At 38.9% G+C, this 12,297-nt stretch overlaps 1 protein-coding gene across 1 annotated transcript in view; it reads left to right on the forward strand.

The window, feature by feature from the left end:
- Vps41 (VPS41 subunit of HOPS complex) overlaps positions 1–12,297 on the forward strand; it is a 127,747-nt gene that overhangs the window by 9,788 nt on the left and 105,662 nt on the right. The gene's annotated exons all lie outside the window — the stretch shown is intronic.

The raw sequence follows: 12,297 nt of genomic DNA on the forward strand, positions 1-12,297 counted from the left end.
TCCTCCCTCCCTTGCTCCCTCCCTCCGTTCCTCTCTTCCTTCCTTCCTTCCTTCCTTCCTTCCTTCCTTCCTTCCTTCCTTCCTTCCTTCCTTCCTTCCTTCCTTCCTTCCTTCCTTCCTTCTTTTGGTCCAGCCAGACTGCCTGCCTGCCTGTCTCCCCTCCTCCCCTCTCTTGTCCTCTCTTACCCTTTCCTTTCTCTCCCCTTCCTTCCCCTCTCTTCCCCCTCCCCTCCTTTCTTGGTGCTGGTCTTGGGGGCCATCCCTGAGCTTGAATTTAGGCCTCAGCGGTGCTACTTGTGGAGAACAGGGCAGCATCCCTCAGACTTGGTGGTGAAGGGACAAAACAAAGACCAGGAAACTAGGTGTGCCCAGGGACAAATGCCATCATAAAACCAGGAGAATTGCCTTTTCTCTCTCCTGTCACCCAAAGCAGATGCCACCTGTAAGAAAAGTACACTTCCTTTTAGTGACATAACATAGAAACCTGAACTATCACCCAGATGCTTTGCTCCTTTCTTATCTGCAATTCCATCTAGAAAACCTCAGACATTTCCAAATGAACTGAAATGGCAGGTAACTTCTGTACAAAGTTTCTGAAATTATAGTTATTATAGAAAATAATATTTAACACTCGATTTAAATAAGTGTCTTTAAGCATTTGCTAACTAGGCCTGGTGGCACATACTTGTGATCCCAACACTCAGGAAACTGAGGCAGGAGAATGAGCTCAGGAGTTTGAGACCAGACTAGGAAAATAGTGAGATTCTGTCTCAAGACAAAATACAAAATTTATAGTTATAATCAGTTACCTTCAATCTGAAAATTTTAGAATAGAAATGACAAAAACACCTATGAAGTTAGGGATGAGAATTAACAAGTGTAAGTACAGAAGTTGAAAGAAAAGGTTGTTTTAAAGTTGAAGAGACTAAGTTCAGTGGCTCAACTACATAGTAATTGTAATCTCAACTACTCAAGAGGTAGAAATTAGGAGGAGATTTGTTTTAGGCCAATCTGGACAAAAGTTGGCAAGATCTATCTCAGTCAATACACCAGTCATGGTGTTGTACCCCTGTAATTCCAGTTGGGTAGATCCATGACTGTCTGGACAAAAGTGTGAAACCCTATCTAAAAAAATAACCATATAAGGGCTGGGAGTATGGCTCAGGTAGTAGAATGCCTGCCTAGCAAATGTGAGACCCTAGTTCAGACTCTAGTATCACGAAAAACATAACTGGATGTGGTGGCCCAAGCTTGTAATCTTAACTACTTGAGAGGTGGAGATCAGGGAATTGCAATTTGAGGCCAGCCTGGGTATAAAAGCTTTTAAGACCCTACTTCACCAAATAGCAAGGGGTGTGGCTTGTGCTTTTTGTCCCAGTTGCTGGGGAAGAAGCATAATGGCTTCTCCATCATCTCCAATGACACATTGAAGCACTAGTGAGAGGATCAAAGCCCAGGACAACCTGGGTATAGATCAAGACCCTACCCAAAAGGAGCTGTAGGTGTGGCTGAGGTGGTAGAGCACCTACCACCTGAATTCAATTCAGGCCCTGTATTCAATCTCCAGTACTACCAATGAATGAATGAAGAAAGAATGAATGAAAGAGCAAAAGAAAGAAAAAAAGAGGAAACCAAAGGGGAGGAGACCCACAAGGAAGCTTGACACTGTCGTATACATGTAGTGTATAGCAAAAGTGGGTTCCAGTTCTGGGCTCTTTTTTTATTGCTTTGCCTTAAATGTCTGATGCATTTTCAAATGGTATTCCAGGACTGCCTCTTGGCCTGGAGTTCATGCCTTCCTTGGCTGTCTTCTGTACTTTGTGTGTGTCTAACTTGGACATCATACCCCTCTGTTCTGCATCTCCTTGTATGACACATGGGCTTATAGACTTGCTGTAGGCTTGAGATGCGGGTTAGATATGATGAATGCTTGTCAACAGTTTGTGGAGTGCCTCAGACATAGGGAGCACCCCATAAATGGTGGTAATCTTTAGCTTGTATTGTAGATGTGGAGTTCGGAGGGACTCCCCAGCTCTACAGAATGGTGCTGATTCTAGTGAGTTCTAATCAGCTGCTGATGGACCAGGTCCAGGTTGCTTATGTGTATTTTCTGCATTTGAGCCTTGAGAGGCGTTTTCTTGGGTTTCTTTTCTGAGTTTGATCACATTCCATTTCTCAGAGTTAAATTTGGAGGCATTTCAGTCTGACCAGGAGTCAGTTATCTTTTTTTCTTCTTCTTCTCTGTATCTTCTTCCCATTAGCTTTCATAATGTTTTCTCAGGACAGACATTTCCATTATGCACATCTTCCTTATTGAAGTGCTGGGATATAATTTCCATTTCTGTGAACAATAATATATAATGTTTTCAACCATGTGTCTAACAATTTATCATTTCTTGAAATAATGCATCTCATATGAACTGGGCTTTTACATTATATTAGGAGAACTATTGTTATTTTAGGTTTATCTCATGCTGCAATTTTAATGTACCTCTGAGAAAAGAATATTGTCTACCCTACATTGTCCATGTATTTCACTACTCTTGAAAACTGCAATTAAATTAAGTGATAAATATAATTAATATAATTGAAAGTGCTGTATATGTCAATATGTAAAGTATGAGATTTTTAACTTGGATTTTGTAATCAACGTAGAAATTCGGAACTGGCATTCCAACCAATATAGCTAAGTGTGTCATTTATGGGACTACATTGAAACCAGACATTGGCAGATGGTGTCTGTTATCCTAGCCACTCAAGAGACTGAGTGAGGTCTGAGGATCTCGGTTTAAAGCCAGTCTGGGCAGGCAAATTGGAGGAACTCCTACCTTTAATTAATCAGAAAAAAGTCAGAAAGTGAAGCCCTGGCTAAGTAGTAGAGAGAGTGCCAGCCTTGAGCAGAAAGAAAGCTAAGCAAGAACATGAGGTCTTGATTTCAGACCCAAATACAAGCATCAAACAATAGATTTTCTTGTTCTGTATTTATGTTAAACTTGGGTTAGTTGGGCCAGATTTGTAAGATATAATTAATGACGGGTCATCCCGTCTGATTCTTTTAATGCATATTCACTGTTTATTCTACCTTGATGGTATTTTATTTTTGAAAAGCATAGTGAAGAAATAAACCATCTTAAAAAAAATTTACTTGAAGCAATAAGATCCTTCCCATACTGATTGTTGTGGTAATAGGTGTTGGGCAGCATAGTGAAGAAATAAACCATCTTAAAAAAAAATTTTACTTGAAGCAATAAGATCCTTCCCATACTGATTGTTGTGGTAATAGGTAATAGGTCCTGTTAGGCAGGACCAGAGGACAGTCTTGAAATAAATATGTCTGGATCCTTTGAAAATGAATATTCATGGATCCTTCAAAGATGATGTCCATTTAGGTCTGACTTAGTTCTTCCAAATACCACAGGTTAAGTTAATAAACATGTTAAAACCAAAAGGACTGGCAGCTATGTAAAATAATCATATGTGCTATTTATGTTAATTGAGGAATTCATTTTAAATGAAATGCAATTTCTAATTGACTAGCCTAAGGAATATTCTTTTTTTTTTTGTTGTTAAAATAAACCCAGGTCTTTTGGCTTGGGTTTTCCTAATTTAATTTAATTTTTTTTTTTACAGGGTCTGTAGCCTAGGCTGGCCTTGAACTTGAACTTGCCATGCTCCTGCTTCTGCCTTCCCAATTCTGGGATCATAGGCATACACCACCATGTCTGGCCAGGAGATAGCTTTTTTAATCAGAAAATATATCACATAAAAATTGTTTATCTCACCTCATGAGCAGAACATTATGAATCATTTATTGGATCTTAAATTGATTCTTTACATGTATTTAATAAATAAAGTTATAGGAACTAGTAACTAGAATGGTTGAGATTGATTGCTGAGAAAAAATGGAGCATAGGATTAAATATTCTATCTTTCCAAATAGCTTTTGGATTAAAAACTTGCTCTTTTATTTAATGAGCTATTAATATTTACAGGTTCAGCTGATTATTGCATCATTCAAGCATGGATAAACATTTCTTTTGAAGCATATATTATAAAGATTCCTTTGGAAGTTTGGTAGAAACTTTGTGGATCCAAGATTTTTTGTTTTTTTGAGATAGGGTCTTGCTATTGGTATGTAGTCCTGGCTAGTATGGAACTTACTAGGGAGTCCAGGATGTGTTTGAACTCACACTTCTGTTTCAGCCTTACAAGGGCTGTTATTAAAACATGCACACTTCACACCTGGTGTGTAAAATTTTTGAATCTCTATTTTTAGCATTCATTAGAGTGAAAGGATGAACATCTGTATCCTTATAGTGTTTATATTGTCACTGCCTAGGAGAAAATGTTACTTTAAGAGACTCCAAGATTGGTCATTTTATTTATTAAAGAAATATTATTGACTATTAAGATGCTAGAATACATTGGTATTGATAAGAAAGGTAGACTATAAACAAAAAGCACTTAAATATATGACATCAGCTAGTAATACACATTCTAGAGAAAATGGTTGCATTGACTATGGGCAATATGGAATGGGCTGAGGAGCTGAGTTTCATTTTGAGTCCTCAGAGAAGGCTTCTGTGGTGACATTGCAGCCTTAGTTTGCAGATGGTGAGTTTAGGGCTTTGAGAATGCCTTTTGTCAAACAAGGACCTCTTTTGGCTTCTAGGCTCAAATTGAGAATTGTATGATTCTACACTGTGCCCTTAAAGTGAGCATGACTTAATTTTGGAACCAGCAAATGAAATTGTGCTTTAGCTTTAAGCTTGGCTTTGGGCATCCGATTCAACAGCCCACCAACTTTACCCCCAAAATACATCTAAGTCCTCATCCCTCAAACCTGTGAATAATATTTATACAGGGCAAGGGACAGTTAAGGTTGCTAGTGAGATAGGATAGGAGTCTTTGTAAGTAGGTAGGAGGCAGGAGGAAGGCCAGTGGTCTGATGTGGGAAGGACTCAGCCTGCCTTTGATGGCTTGGAAGGTGGAGGAAGGGCCACATTCAATTAATGCAGGGACAGGCAAGGGGAGGATTCTCCCTTCATGCTTCCAGAGATTGCCATTCAGTGCATTCTGTCTTGGACCTCTTCCCTATGTAATTATAAGATAACAACCAACTTTTGTTTCAAGCTGCTAAGTTTATAGTTATTTTTACAGTAGCAATAGGAAACTAATACAGGAAATGACTTGATTGGATGGCCTTTCCCCTTTTGACTTTTATTTAGCTTTGTTAGAGTTTGGGGAGTCAGTTTCTGTTGAAACTGATCATCTTGGGGGGGCTGTATTTATAGAGTTTTGTATTTTTCTTTCTGATTATCATTCTCAAATGTTTAAATGATTATTTCATTTGTCAGTTAGGGCTCAGTCTGTACTATTAAGGCTTTAAGGCAATCCTCTCTTTCTAGGCTCAAGAAATGCTACAGCAAATCAGAATAGCACACAGGCTTCTGTCATCCACAGCTACTTGACTTTTTAGTTTGACCAGTTTTAAATACAGAGATTCCTGGGCATTCAGGGCCTCACATTACTTTAGAATGTGACTTTTCTCCAAAGACCTCAGTGGATTAAATAAATCTCTTAGAATGGTATTAGAGAGAGATGGGAGTGGAGAAACGTCTGATAAAGCCTTAGGTTTTAGTCTGTTGTCATCGTTTCCATCACCAGGGATTGGGCAGTTGGGAGGTATTTAGCCTTTTAGTCTTCATAAGCATCCAGGAAGGGCCCTGGACTTACCAAGCCAGAGACTGTAATATTTCCCTTCTCTTTCCTAATGACAAGATTCACACATATGCTTGAAAATGGCTTTTGGGGGGGGTACTGAGAATTGAACCCCAGGAACTTGTACATATTAGACAAGTCTTTATCCCCAAGCTGCATCCCAGCCAATAGCTAATAGGATGTCTCTGTCTCTCTATCTCTGTGTCTACTCTATCTCTTGCAGTACTAAGGTTTGAACTCAGGACTTCATGCATACAAGGCAGGTGCTAGGCTGAGCAATGTCCCAGCTTATTTCTGCACTGATTCCTTTTCTTTTTTTGGTCAGTCTTGGGGCTTGAACTCTGGGCCTGGGTGCTATCCCTGAGCTCTCCAACTCAAGGCAAGATCTCTACCACTTGAGCCACAGCACCTCTTCTGGTTTTCTGGTGGTTAATTGGAGAGGAAAGTCTCACAGACTTTCCTTGCCCAGGCTGGCTTTGAACCATTATCCTAAGATCTCAGACTCCTGAGTAGCTAGGATTACAGGAATAGGCCACTGACACCTGGCTCCACTGATTCTTTTAAGGTAGGGTCTTGCTTCTTGTCCAGGCTTGATCCTGGGCTGCCAGTCTTCTATTTTACATTTCTTACCATAACTGAGATGACAGTTATGTGCCAATATGCCCAGTTTCTTCCAATGACATGGAGTCTCCCAAACTTTTTTCCCCAGGCTGGTCTGGAACTGATACCCTCCTGATCTCAAGCCAGCTATGTAACTTCTGCTGGAATGACAGGAGTAAGCCACTGCACCCTGCTAAAAGTATTATTATTTAAAATTTTATTGTTATTATACAAATGATATACGGAGGGATTACAGTCAGGTAAAGAGTACAATTCTTTTTTAGGGGGAGGGAGGTAAATGTTTATTAAACAAAACATTTAAATTCTATATCCACCTGCAGACTGTAAACAAATACAGTATATGTGTAAGGTAAAGATGGACAAATTAGTGGAAAACCTAAAATGTCCTTTAAACACCAGAACCTCACCTTGCCCTCCTCAGGCCAATGCCAAGGACTCTATCACAAAGTTAAATAAAAAACCATTAGGTTACCTCCGCTCCATCTCCTAGAGTGGATTTCAACACCTGGATTTGTTTCTCACTGCAGTAGGCTGCATTTCAGCAAGGCAACAATGTAAGATTTTGTTTCTGTGGTACTAGGGATGAGACCCAGGTTTTAGACTCAGCAAGTGCTTATCACAGAGATACAATCCCAGACTTGGTTTTTAGAGACAGGGTCTTATTATGCAGTTGGGGATGGCCTTGAACTCCATATCTCAATTGCTGGGATTGCAGGTGCACACAACCATGCCTGGTACAAGTATAGTTTTTATATTCACAGATTAGCTGAAGAGTACAAATTAAGTTTCTAATCTAGGTCTCCCTTCCTATTACCATAATTAGCAAGAAACATGAGTTAGAAATAAATGACAGACCACAGATAGTTACAAAAATAGATGACTTATAGGATAATAAATATCTATAGTTAAACTGATCACAAAACTTACAAAATTTACTTTTTCCCATAATGTGAAGATTATCTAAGTCCATTCAAGAGAGACAGTGGGGGAATGGGCCATGAGAGTTGCTAGCAAAAGGAAAAGTACAAAATCCAGCAGGAAACTGATACAAATGAGAATATGCAAAACACAAAATTCCTCATGATCCTACGTAGACACCAAAGTTAGCTTTCAGCCCTTTTTATATCTTAAAAAGTAAAAGAGTATAATTCTTTTTGGAAAATGTCACCCCCTCAATTGCTCCCTCCCTAAAAGCATTATTTTTAATGATGCAGTAAAATCAAAGCATTTGTCTTCATTTTTTAATAAGTAGTATAAAAAATAATTAGAAGTGTTACTGTTTGTTCAATTTTATGTACTGGTGGTATGATAAGTTAATTCAGAAGGGAGACTGCATTCTAAACTTGAGGTTGAATCACAAACAGGGTAATATTTTTAGTGACTCACATTCACTGGATAATACTATATTCTGTGCTTTCTGTATGCTTACTACATTTAATTCTTGAAGAAATTCTTAGAAGTATGTATCATCCCGGAAAGTAAGGTACCTCAGGTTTTAAGTAACTGGACTAGCATATATGGGTTGTGTATGGTACTCTAACATCTGAGCATTATTTAGTTTACTTTGTGACTTTGAGATGGATTCCAGTTGGATTTTGGATAAAGCAACCTCCTCTCTTCCTCATTCCCTCCCTCCCTTACATAACTTTGCTTCTCATCTTTCTCTCTGCCTCTGCCCTCACTGAATGACAATAGTGAATTCTATTAAGACATTCGACCATCCTCTTTCTTATGTCTCTTACAACATCTCCTGGATTATTGATGTTAATTGAATACTTCCTTAAAAAAATATTTATTTCAATATGAGACTTTGGGTGATGACCCTTCTGGGCCCTTGGGAAGTTCCCAGTAGGTCATTTGCATAGAAGGTGGCCCTGGGAGGGAGTTTCCTGTTCTCATTTGCCTGGTAGAGCTGGAGGAGCAGATGCATCCTGTCAACTGGGGCCCAGGAAACTCAGGAGACTTCTTAGAGAGAGGAATGCAGTATCAGGCCAGTCCTGAGCCTGATCCATTTCTGCTATGGCCCTATGCAGGGTCTTTGCTCCTCCTCATGACTTCAGTTGCTCCATGGGGGCAACTTGGGAGATGTTGTTTTCTAGAATCTCTACTTTTTTCTCACTGAGGGAAGGGGCCAGCTACTGTCTGTCTTGACAGAACCTGTCTTGCTCTTTCCTTATTCATAGTGCTTTCAAATAAGATAGGTAGTACTTTGATGGTATTCATTTTCTCAGTTTATTCTGCAGTTATCTTAACTATTTTTTTCTTTAAAATATGCTGTGTTAGTTACCTGAGATAACTGGTGGCTCAGGTCTATTACCCTAGCTACTCAAGAGGCTGAGATCTAAGGATCAAGATTAACCTGGGCATACAAATTTATGAGACACCTCCAATTGACCAGAAAAATAAAACAAAAAGCAAGCTGGAAGTGGAGGTGTGATTCAAGTTAGTAGAGTACTAGCTATGAGTGAAAAAGTCCAGCAAGAGTGCAAGGCTGTGAGTTCAAGCCCTAGTACTTGCAAAACAACAAACCAAACAAAAGAAACTCTTGGGATAATGGAGTTAAAAGGAGGAAAGGTAATGTTGTTGGTGGTTTTAGAAATGTCAGTTGTCTGTGTTTGTGGCCTGTGGCGGTGCTCAGCTCATGGCATCTAGGAAGTGAAAAGACATGGTGTTTGGTGTCCCGTGTCCTAACTTTAAATCTTTTTAACAGTGATTTCAAGAACCTGAACATTTTCCATTTTCATATAACAACATGCAAATTAGAAAGAAATGTAGATTTTTCTGAACATAGAATTTGCTAGTGCTGTTGGAAGATGCTAGAACTTCATGTCTGTGAACTTTTCTGTAATTCCTACATGGACTGTTGCCCCTTTCTTCTATCTGATACTCCCACCCCCACCCTTCTGTGTCTGTAAACTTATAGCACTTAGATGAGTTCCATAGTTCTTGATGCTAGACTCTGATTTGGAGTGCAAAGCTAAATGAGAAGGTCTTAGGAGAACTGCTTAGTGAACTTGGTATGCTGTTACCACAGATGTTTGTTTTCACTGGTCTTATTAGGTACCCACCGTTTTGTTAGGTGAAGTTCTGAACAATGAAAAGGCATAAACCCTGCTTCTTAGGATCTTGTGATCACCACTAGCTATTGGGAAAAAAGGAAAAGAGGGTTATGTTTTATGTTGGCTTTAGTGGAGGAAATTGTCTACCTGAATGGCGTATCTTGGAGATTGGGGAGTTTATTCCATATGGCTGCAAGGAAATGAAAAGCTTATTTGCTTTTCTCATTTTTTCCCCCTCTTCTCTATATTCTTATCGCTTTCCCAATATAAAATAAATGATGAGAGTTGATCTTGTTTATAGTAGTGGCTTAGGGCATGGGGACCTTCACCTTATTTTTTTTTCCTGCTTGAATTGAACATGAAATTCGAGTACTATGGGCAAAGGAGAGAACAGGGTTTATGAAGACTGCATATCTTGTGAATCTTAAGTGGAGCTTTCCAATTATTACAGGCTTAACTTTTCCTCACTGTAGTATTACAGTGAAGAAAGCAGCTCTGAGAGATAGGGATCTTCATTCAGTTGATAGAGTTATGAGGAAGATGTTCAGCAGCATTTATTTGGGGTTTTTATAAAAATAACATTTTTATAATATGACACGTTTATTTTAGATAATTTGGAAAATGTGGACAATAGTTCCCTCTTATGGTTTCTATTTGCTCTGTGCTAGTCACAGTGACCCCGTGATCAGAGGCCTGTCATCATTCCCTCCTCACCCAGGGATGAAGAAGTCGAATCCTAGGGAGGTTACTGGTTACTGCTGTGCTGTTATTCCTAGTACTCCATTCCCATGCATTGCAGATATGTTCCTTAACAAAAATTAGGATCATGCAAAACAGATTTTGTGACTTTTTAACCTAATGACCATGAGCACATTTTCCCTTGCTATTCAGTTATCCTTTAAAATACTTAAATTTTTTTTTTTTTTTTTAGCTGGGTGCCTGCCAGTGGCTGGTGCCTATAATCCTAGCTACTCAGGGGGCTGAGATCTGAGAATTATAGTTCGAAGCTAGCTCAGATAGGAAAGTCTGTGAGTCTCTTTTCTCTAATAAACTACTCAGAAAAAGCCAGAAGTGGAGCTCAAGTGGTAGAGCATTAGCGTTGAGCAAAAAGAAGCTCAGAGATAGCACCCAGCCCAGAGTTCAAGCCCCAGGACAGGCAAAAAAAAAAAAAAAATCTTTATTTTGAAGTTTCACCAAGAATAGTATATCAAGTTGATAAAGTAGGGAAAAGGAGAAACATTTCCCACTTCATCCACAGGATATGGGAGCACAGAACCTCTATCACAAGCTTTACTGTCCCTGTGATATGTTATCTTGTGAAATTCTGCTAAGCTAGCAATTTTAACTTGAGCACTGTTGGTATTCTGGGCTGTGGGGGCATGTCCTGTGCTCTGTAGGTTGTTCAGCATCATCATTTGAAAAAAAATTAATATTTCCTTAGTAGCAACATTGCTTGGAAATTGCAAGTTTAACAGGTTTATTTGCATTCATAGAGAATGTAAGAGCATAGCTGTCAGCAGTCTCACAAAAGGCAGCCTGGGAGCTTTGACCACCTAGTTTGAGATGAATTCCATTATCTCCATGTTACTTTCTTAAAAAGTTTGGTCATTGAGGCAGCTATAATACCTGTGTTTCTAATGGAAACCAGAAGTTACTCTTTCAGCCTGCTTATGTACTTTTCTTGATGTGTTTTGACACTTCAGAAGAATCTGTAAAGCCATCTTTCCCACCAGATACTCTTTTCATAAATAAAGTGATCTTTCCGTAGTAGAACTGAAGCATACAATTACTAATAGTTGCAGCTACCTTCTTAAGAAGGTACCCATCATTGTGTGTACTGGGGAGGGGCACTGCTTCAGCAAGTGAAAGCCACTAAGATCATTAGTCCTTGATTCACATTGAGCCTTACTTGAAGGCTCTTTTTTCCTCATCAGGGTTCTCTTCTACCCTTTCTAGAAAAGCTCAAGTTCAATATCCTGAATTTGGAGCTGACCTATTTTGTACATGTATATTTCATGATAACAGTATAGTTTCAGATAGTTGTGTATACCCAGTAATAAATATGTTTCATCTATTCATGTTGTCTTTGTTGAGGAGACCCAGAAGCAGTGGTTAGATCTATTGCTTAAAATATTGTTAGTTATGTTTTTGAGTCTTACAGTATGTGTTTTTATTGACTTATTTGATTATTTTTGTTTATCCATTAAACATACTTTTGTTTGTACATGGAATCATTTTTCAATTTTTTTTTCTGTTCCCCCTCTACCTTCTCTAATAAATGGAAACTGAAAAGAAACATTTTGCTGGAAGGCAGAGATCATGATTTGAAGCCAGCCTGAGGAAAATGTTAGCGAGACCCTGTCTTAGTCCACAAGCTTGCTGCTGTGTTTCGGAGCTGCAATCCCAGCTATTATGGAGGATCTTGGTCCAAAGTCAGCCCAACCAAAAAGTTACTGAGACCCACAGTAGCAGTGCATGTCTGAAATTCCTCCCCCAAGAAGCAGTAGGTGGAAGGATCTTGGTCTGAGTCCAATCCCAGGAAAATGCAAAACTCTACCTGAATAATAATCTAAAGCAGAAATCAAGTTGGGGATGTGGCTCAAATGGTAGAGCACCGTATGAGGTTTTGAGTTCAAATCCCCAGGATGGATCCCCATTTCCATAAAAAGGAGAGGAAAAAAGAATTATTTTAATATAGGGCTTTCATGAAATGAATTACTTGTAATCAGAGGATTTTTAAAATGCAGTTCTCTAAATTTCAAATGCTTTATATTCCATTTTGATAGCTATTTTCCCCCTATTTTTTTGTCTATTAAATGTGTAAGATTGACTACTGATGTTGAGTGTTTCAGTTCTCTTGAAGGTAATTAGACTTTTAGAGAGAATGTCCTAGAGG

The sequence above is a fragment of the Dipodomys merriami genome, unplaced genomic scaffold (genome assembly GCF_024711535.1).
Source record: "Dipodomys merriami isolate MVZ:Mamm:240054 unplaced genomic scaffold, mDipMer1.0.p SCAF_104, whole genome shotgun sequence".
NCBI classification, from domain to species: Eukaryota; Metazoa; Chordata; class Mammalia; order Rodentia; family Heteromyidae; genus Dipodomys; species Dipodomys merriami.